Source organism: Podarcis pityusensis (assembly GCF_964106645.2).
Source record: "Podarcis pityusensis genome assembly, chromosome: 1".
NCBI lineage: Eukaryota > Metazoa > Chordata > Lepidosauria > Squamata > Lacertidae > Podarcis > Podarcis pityusensis.
Window position 1 is genome coordinate 11,444,948 of NC_138028.1, and position 9,642 is coordinate 11,454,589.

The window sequence follows — 9,642 nt, forward strand, 5'->3', positions numbered from 1 at the left end:
GGGTCACAAAGAGTCGGACACGACTAAACGACTAAACAACAACAAAAAGGGTGCAGAGTATGGAGACTCCCTGTTCCTCTCCCAGAGCTACAATTCCCAAAGTAGCATAACCACCAATACCTCTTCACAGGAAACGCTGGGAATTGTTGGTTCTGTGAGAAGACTAGCGGTCAGCCACCTAACAACCCTCAGAGCCCCCCAAACAAACTACACCTCCCAGAATTCATATGGAGAGAGCCATGATTGTTCAAAGTAGTGCAGTGGTACCTTGCTTGTCGAATGTAATCCATTCCAGAAGACCATTCAACTGCCGAAGAGTTCGACAACTGAGGTGCAAAAGGAGAATGTCAATTTCAATGGTGAAAATTGAAAAACACACCGCGGAAGCCATTCGACTTCCAAGACGCATTCGAAAACAGAAGCAATTACTTCCGGGTTCTTGGCATTTGAAAACCAAAATGTTCGACTTCTGAGACGCCCAAAAACCGAGGTACCCCTGTACTGTAGTGCTTTAAATGCATACCCTCCAACATTTATCTGATGGAAACAGGGATGTCTCATTCCATAAGGATAATTATTTATTTATACTCCACACATCTTATTGGGTTGTCCCAGCCACTCTGAGCAGCTTCCAACATATATAAAAACAAAATAAAATTATTATTTTTTAAACCCTTTCCTTTACAGGATTGTCTTCAGGCAGCTTGGAGGGGGGCAGATAACTCCATACCCTCCGACATTTCTCCAATGAAAATAGGGACATCCTAAGGAAAAGCGGGACATTCCGGGATCAGATCAGAAACTGGGACCACTTCTCTAAATCAGGGACGTCCCTGGGAAATAGGGACACTTGGAGGGTCTGTTAAATGTATGGTTTGAAGTTGGCCTATGTTTATTTAAGAAAGCAGTTTTGCAATGTAGTCTCTCTCAGTTACAGCACCTCTCAGTGGGCGCCATTGCCCTTCAAAGAGAACCAGGGACTTCAAAGAGTACAGTGGTACCTCGAATTACAGATGCTTCAGGTTACAGACGCTTCAGGTTACAGACTCTGCTAACCGAGAAATAGTACCTCGGGTTAAGAACTTTGCTTCAGGTTGAGAACAGAAATCGTGCAGCAGCAGTGCAGCAGCAGGAGGAGGCCCCATTAGCTAAAGTGGTGCTTCAGGTTTAGAACAGTTTCAGGTTAAGAACAGACCTCCGGAACGAATTAAGTTCTTAACCCGAGGTACCACTGTACAGCCCTCAGAAAGCTCCTGGTGAGTTCTGGCACCTCTTTTCATAGAAAAACAGATTTCCTTAAGAGTAAGTCTATTTGGATGGGGTCACCCTGAAATGTATCTTTGGTACAAAATAAAAGCAACTGCGTTTCCATTTTTTATGTAATTACTTTTACAACTTTTATAGTGCCACCGCCACACTACTATTGGGGCAGGGGGGACCACACATGCTCAGAGTGGTTTTTTTAAAAAAAGAAGTTGAAAAATGAGACAACATAAAAATGCTAAAATTAGTTAGGATTCACATATAATAACTAATAATAAAGAATATTATCTAATACCCGCAACCTGGGTTCCTCCAGACATTGTTGCAACTGCCCCTCCCATCATCTCTGACTATATTCCATGCTGAGGAGAGTTGGGAGTCCTAGAACACTGTGAGAGCCACAGGCTCCCCATCCCTGCTCTAGACAGAGATGTTGATTTGCCTGGATCTAAGACAGCGTGGGGCCCATATAGTTAAAGCTATGGTTTTCCCAGTAGTGATGTATGGAAGTGAGAGCTGGACCATAAAGAAGGCTGATTGCTGAAGAATTGATGCTTTTGAATTATGGTGCTGGAGGAGACTCTTGAGAGTCCCATGGACTGCAAGAAGATCAAACCTATCCATTCTGAAGGAAATCAGCCCTGAGTGCTCACTGGAAGGACAGATCGTGAAGCTGAGGCTCCAAGACTTTGGCCACCTCATGAGAAGAGAAGACTCCCTGGAAAAGACCCTGATGTTGGGAAAGATGGAGGGCACAAGGAGAAGGGGACGACAGAGGAAGAGATGGTTGGATAGTGTTCTCGAAGCTATCAGCATGAGTTTGACCAAACTGCGGGAGGCAGTGGAAGACAGAAGTGCCTGGCGTTCTCTGGTCCATGGGGTCACGAAGAGTCGGACACGACTAAATGACTAAACAACAACAACAAGACAGCGTGGTGTAGTGGTTAGAGTCCCAGACCAGGACTTGGGAGACTAGAGTTCAGTTTACCACTCGGCCATGTAGCTCACTGGGTGACCCCGGGCCAGTCCCTGCCCTCAGCCCAACCTAACTTAAGGAGTAGGGGGTAAATGCAGTGAGTAACGGTAGTCTATGGCCGACAGCTAAAAAATATGAAAGAGAAAGGAAGGATTTAATCAATCTAGAAAGAAACCCATTAAGAGTTACAAAGGAAATCACTTGACACCTAAAACTCTGATGATCTGCATGTGCAAATCACCTGTCACAGATTAATCACCACATGTCACCTAAGAACTCCGCAGATAAAGCCAGTTCACCTATTCAGCTGAGAATCCAGGAATGACAAGACATGGAGGGATGAGCATGTTGGCATGACAACAGCCCTCAGAAAGCATCATTTGTTGTTCCAACTGTGACTGGGTCCGCTTTTCTAAGATGTACTTATTCGTCATTACTAGATTCATATGGCTGCCTCTTGGTGTGCGTTCTGAGGACACCTGACAAGAGCCAGAGGGAGGAGTAGGTCAGCAATAAAAAATACCGGTGTCACTGAAGTGGTCCCCCCCCCCCCATTTTTATTTATGATTTTTAATTTTATACATTTCAATACTTTTACAATCATTTTAACATTTCAAAACTCAACTTCCTTCCCCCTCTTTCTGCAGTTCCTTAATTTTTTGTGTGTGTTTTCTGCATATTCCAGATTAACTTCATTTAAGCATTTATTCCTCTACTTTAAATGTATACTCTTCTAAAACTGCCGGTTATTACAGTAATCCTGCCAGTGTTGTTATCTGTTTACAGTTTGTTAGTAAATATCCAATAAACCATTTCCATTCTTTTGATTTGTTATCTTGATTTCTTATTTTTCGGGTAGGTTTCGTCATTTCTGTGTATTCTATAAGTTTTTGTATCCATTCTTCTTTCGTCGGGACTTCTTCTTCTTTCCATTTTTTGGCAAATAACATTCTTGCCGCTGTAGCCGCATACATGAATAAATTTCTATACAGTCTGGGTAGTTCGGTCCCTATAATTCCCAAAAGGAAAGCTTCTGACCAAATGTTATTTTAAATATCTTTTTCAATTCATTATATATCATTTCCCAGTAAGTTTTAACCTTACTACAAGACCACCACATATGATAAAAAGAACCTTCTTTCTCTTTACATTTCAAACACTTATTTGATTTTGATATATACATTTTTGCCAAATTATCCAGTGTCAACGAAGTTAACTCTTTATTTGAAGAAACCAAAGCAGCACAGGCCCAGTGATCCCAGCAACTCTTCCCGGTAGGTTTTGCCCCAGTGAAGCAGTTGTGAAGACTGGAGGTCCCTGCCTTCCCATCGCCTGCTGTGTCTCTTCCTCTCTCGGTTCCTTCCCCAGCAGCCTAAAGCTCTGTCGTCTTGTCTCTCTTTGCTCCTCCCTCTTCATTCCTCTCCATGTTCTGGGAGGCGGGGTGGGGGGCTGTGAGCTGTTCGCAGCAGGAGAGAGACACTCCCTGGATTCTTCAGCGGCCTGCCTCACCTCTGTCTTCTGCCCCCCCCCCCCTTCTCCTGCCTCTGATTCCGGCAGGGGTACCAACTGGAATGAAATATTGCAGGGACCCTTATCATAAAATTCCATAAAATATTATCAAAGGCCTTCTCTGCGTCAATAAACATGAACACTGCTTACTTATTGTTCCTGGTCTCTAGATATTCTATTATATTTAATATGTTCCTCACATTATCTTTCATCTGTCAACAGGAAGAAAGCCTGCTTCATCCCCAGGGATCACTTCTTTCGAAATTCCTTTCAATCTGTTCGCCAATATTTGGTCACCATCTCCTCCCAGTGTGCTTCCTCTTCTCCCTCTGACCACTCCTCGTCATCCCACCACCAATCCCCTGGCTCTGAGCCTTCTTTCCCAGGGAGTTCCCTTGGGGGTTCCCCAACTGGTGCCTCCCACCACTCCTCTACATCCAGCCAGTCCACCACAGCACCTTGCAAAATCACACTGCAAGGGATCAGTGATGGTCAGTGACTTGGATGGTTTAAAAGAGGAGAGGACAAATTCGTGAAGGAGAAGGCTATCTGTGGCGATTAACCCTGGTGGTTATGTTCTATCTCCACTGATGGAGGAGGCAGCAGTGTCCCTGAACATCAGGCCACCCCCTAAAAATGCTCATGCCTGGGAAGGAGGAACGAGAGCTCTCTCTCGCTTCTGATGTTGGCCACATTGATCCACTGCAAGTAATTAGTGTGCCGTTTTCATCTTTTATTTAACCCAAATGTCCATTAAAAGCCCTCAAAATAGAAACAAATATTTGAATAATTTATCTGGGCATAATTTCCTTCTGGCTTTTTGGAGACATTTTGAGTGGGTTTCGCTGTTTGCTTCTAGAAAGCGGCAAGCGAGGCTTTAAACTGCAGAGTTCCTGGAAGAAACAACAATGCCCGTTCATGAACCCTCTTTTTATTTATTTTTTACAACGAAAAACAACAACACACCACTTATTTTATAAGCCAGGCTGTCTACGGCCAAGATAGTACTGAGTCTGCATCAGCAGCTGAATGAAGCCATCGCCTGTGTTGCAGGTCATGGGTGGCCATCAAAAGGCACAGCTAGCCAGTTTAATGGGCCTTGGATTAGCATCTCTGTGTGAGTCTACAAATACAGATCCCAACAGATTTCTTCAATACATTTGGGGCCACATTTTGCTGTGACTGTCGTGGCTTGTTTTGGGGTCATAATCATAACAGGGAACAATACCAGTTGTCATCCTTATGCCTGGAGCATTTTTGTAACAGCTTATCAAAATTTTTAAAGGGCCTTCTTGGTAGTGGCACCTGCCCTGTGGAACGCCTTTCCATCAGATGTCATGGAAATAAACACCTGACTTTTAGAAGACATCTGAAGGCAGCCCTGTTTAGGGAAGTTTTTGAATGTTTGATGTTTTATCATGTTTTTAATATTCTGTTGGGAGCCACCCAGAGCCAGATGGGTGGGGTATAAATTGTTGTTGTTGTTGTTTAGCCAATGTCATGTCCAACTCTTCGTGATCCCATGGACCAGAGCATGCCAGGCACTCCTGTCTTCCACTGCCTCCTGTAGTTTGGTCAAACTCATGTTAGTAGCATTATTATTATTATTATTATTAGTTCATTAAAGGATGCAAAAAAATATTATTGTTATCCACTCATGTAAACCCTTCCTTAAGTATTTTGATTTGGACATTAGTTGCTCACTCACCCCTCTGGTGCTGTAGAGACAACCTTCAGATATCCCTTTCTTAGAGTTGCATCCCTAACCCTAGCAGAAAGGCTAATTGCCCTGGGAACAAGGCCTGCATTGCATTGATATTGTTACATGCTGCCCCAATCACCAAGTGGTGTGAAATTCCAGAGGTCTGGGCGCTTACCCAGGGTTCATGTTTCCTTTGCAAATGAGGCTCAGCAGAGACTGTAGTGTCTTTATGATATATGGTTCATTTACACATATATACAACCTGAGCCTATGATGAAGGGGCTCACAGCATTACACTGCAAGAGGTTCTTGCTTCTCCCATGGCCACAGTCTTGGGTGCCCTCTGTCCTGCTGCTCCAGCTTGCTGCATTTAACAGACTGCCATCTTTTGTCCCTGAGCAGAGGGGAAGTGAGCAGCCAATGTGACTCTGATCTTTGCACAGTAGGCTGTAATCCACCTCTGCAAAGGCCAGAGATTTCTATGCACCTCATGCCCCAGCCATCTTTTAATCTGCTTAAGCAAAGAGCCATCATCAAAGTTCAAGGAAGCATCCAAACAGAGGGGGAGGGGTGAGCATGATAATTCATCCATGTGGTGTTAATGGTGTGGGGGGGAAAACATCTGCATGAAGAGAACTTCGTTGATATGAATGCAGGTTATGGACGCTGTACATTTGTAGCACTGTCCATTATTTCAACACAGATTAAGGTTCTGGAGGATCGTGACCATTCCTAGAAATTCTCTGATGGATGTGACTGGCCTACTTAATCATCCTTCAAGCTTCCGTACAAGAGCAAATTCTTTTTTAGCTGATGCACATGTGGGAATGCTGTTGCTTTTTCAGATCCCCTAAATACTGAGTGGTGAATCTCTCCCTTTCTTTTAATAGTTTAAAAAATCATTGCAGAGTGACAAGCAAATGATATCCTGCCTTTGCAAACATGCAGACATGAAAGACTCTCTCCACCGTGATTTTCTCCACTGTTCCAAAAAAAAAAAGGAAGAAAGAAAAGTATTTATGTATAATATTTGCATTTGAAGACGTTGACTGCATCACACATGAAGAAACAGCCTTTTTTCTTTCACACACTGACATTCAGATTCACTTCAGGGATGAGAGTATTAGCCATGGGAAATAGCTTACAGCTTAAATGGGGGCCGCTTCAGATGAGCGGTCATGGCAGAACAGGAAGTGTGAGTGACCCACACTTCCTGTTCTTGAACTCCAGATGAGCACTTGGGGATCTTCCAACCAGGGAGAGATGCACAATATTCATGTGAGAATTTATAGACCACTTTGTCCATCAAAATATTCCTGCTGAACATAATATGCAAATACATAACAAGTACATTCAAACCAGCTTAAAAACAATGCTGTGAAAAGTGTCAACCGCTGGCAAAACCAGGAACTGTTCAGTTAACAAAAGCCTGATTAAAAAGAAAGGTGTCTGGTAAGCCTCTGAAAGTGCCTAGGCTCTAGAAGGTGCCTGTCGAATTCTCAACGAAACAGAACTTCACAACAACACCCTATCCCACTGTTAAGAAAAGCTAAAAACACCACACACCCTAGAACTATAAAGTCACAGAGTGTTGGTACAGAGCAGTGAACTGCCAGGAGAAGAGAATTTCCACCTCAAAAAACATACAGACACCAAAAATTGTACTTTGGGGCAAAACCACTTCTCTGTTAATAAATAAATCATTGGGGGTGGGGGTTGGAGTTCTGTAGGGCATGCACTGATAGAAAAAGACCTATATTAGGGTAGCTGTTAAAATATTCTGCCCTAGGGGGGAGACTTGGCACTGCTTACCAGCCTTGGAGCGATACCTCCAGCATCACTTCTGGGAGAGATTGTGGAGCAAAGAACTCATTATTCATGTTCTCGTTCGAAAGACAGCCCCAGCGCTCCTGCCACATTATATATTAGGAACCGATGTCACCTTAATGCGAATAAATTGATCACACTTTAGGATCCTTCCTTCTTCTTCTTCTTTTAAATGTGCAAAGGAATGATTTTGTAGTTGACATTTTTCATCGCTGGGCAGACATTACGGAAGACTCATTCCCTGGGTTTTATCCTCTCTCAGACACACAGATAGATTTGTTTTCGCATTCATATTTCATAAGGATTGATGTGAAGTGATTCGAAACGGTAATGATGGCTGTGAGGGGGATTAAAATTGGCAATGGCAGGTTCTGGATAAGAATGGTCAACCACCCCCAGTTTTTCAAGAGCGTTGGAAAGATGAGCGAATTAAGACTGTGCGAATAGATGCAGTTACAGAGAGTTATTATTGCTCAGAGTACAGTATCGCCTTCCTGGTTGAAGCAAAATGTGGGACCCTATGTGGCAAAAAAAGAGAGGTTAGAAACATTTCTCCTTCTCTCTCTTTTTTTAAAAAAAAATTATTTATACAACAAGAAAAACAAACAAACAAAAAACACAAATACCGAATTACACACAAATTACAAAAATAACCATAGACACTTAATATTCTTAGCAAACAATAAAACATCTATTGGTCTTAACACTAAAGACCCAACCTCCCGTCTATTCCATACTTCAGATTCATATTACTTATTGCCAATACACTTTTTTTTCATAATTAAACTTATTCTCATTAAATCTAATTTCTTATATCTACCTTGCAACTATTACTGAAGTTCCTCGAATGCTGCAACAGAATTTAAACTACTGTATTTATTTTTCAGATATTCTTTAAAAACCTCCCATTTAGAAACAAATTCCTGTTTTGATTTATTTTTTATTTTTTCTGATAAACCATCTAATTCAGCATATTCTGTCAGCTTTTGGATCCAATCTTGAATAGAGGGGATTTCATTACTCTTCCATTTTGCTGCGATCAAAACTCTTGCTGCCGCCGTCGCATATAAAAAGATACCCTTCCTCCTTTGTGGAATATCCAAATCTGTTATTCCCAGGAGGTAGGCCTCTGGTTTTTTATTGAAAGAGATCTTTAGCATTTTTTGCAGTTCTGCATGTATACTCTCCCAGAATACCTGTATTTTTCTACATATCCACCACATATGGTAGAATGTTCCTGAGTCTCTGCATCTCCAACAATTACTTGATATATTTTTATACATTTTTGAAAGCTTCCAAGGTGTTAGATACCATCGATGTTGCATTTTTTGAAAGTTCTCTCTAATTGTGTAACAATTTATGAATTTCCAATTGATCTTCCATAAATTTTCCCATTGGGCCATGGTTATTGAGTGGCCAAAATCCTGGGACCACCTCACCATTGCCACTGTTACCTCCTCCTCCTCGACTGTCCAGTCAAGGAGGAGTCGGTAAGTTTTGGAAAGAGTTTTTCTTTTAGAATTTAGAAGATCAGATTCGAATCGGGAAATTTCTGTTGAGAACCTTCCTGGTTGAAGCAAAATGTGGGACCCTATGTGGCAAAAAAAGAGAGGTTAGAAAGATTTCTCCTTCTCTCTGTTGTATGCCAGCACTGTACAGATCCCATTAAGGTAAAGGACCCCTGGAAAGTTAAGTCCAGTCAAAGGCGACTATGTGGTTGTGGTGTTCATTTCGCTTTCAGGCCAAGAGAGCCAGTGTGGTGTAGTGGTTAAGAGCGGTAGTCTCGTAATCTGGGGAACCGGGTTCGCGTCTCCGCTCCTCCACAGGCAGCTGCTGGGTGACCTTGGGCTAGTCACACTTCTTTGAAGTCTCTCAGCCTCACTCACCTCACAGAGTGTTTGTTGTGGGGGAAGAAGGGAAAGGAATGTTAGCCGCTTTGAGACTCCTTAAAGGGAGTGAAAGGCGGGATATCAAATCCAAACTCTTCTTCTACTCTTCTTCTTGTTTGTCCACAGACAGCTTTCCGGGTCATGTGGCCTGCATGACTAAACCGCTTCTGGTGCAACAGAACACCATGACGGAAAACAGAGTGCAGGAAACACCATTGACCTTCCCGCTGCAGTGGTAACTATTTATCTACTTGCACTGGTGTGCTTTCGAACTGCTAGGTTGGCAGCAGCTGGGACAGAGCAACGAGAGCTCACCCCATCGCAGGGATTTGAACCACCAGTCTTCCGATTGGCAAGCCTGAGAGGCTCAGTGGTTTAGACCACAGCGCCACACCTGTCCCCTACAGCAGGGGTAGACCACCCAAGCAAGGTGAAGAGGCCCTGGAGAGTCGGGGAGGGCAGCAGATCTGCGCCCG

At 43.0% G+C, this 9,642-nt stretch overlaps 1 long non-coding RNA gene across 1 annotated transcript; it reads right to left on the reverse strand.

Annotated features, from left to right (window-relative positions):
* Positions 1–2,785: 2,785 nt before the first annotated feature.
* LOC308470646 lies at positions 2,786–7,361 on the reverse strand. The gene is made up of 2 exons (XR_013982504.1): positions 7,263–7,361; positions 2,786–3,805 (listed from the first exon to the last, which is right to left on the reverse strand). It is a non-coding gene; the product is annotated as an uncharacterized lncRNA (long non-coding RNA).
* Positions 7,362–9,642: the final 2,281 nt, after the last annotated feature.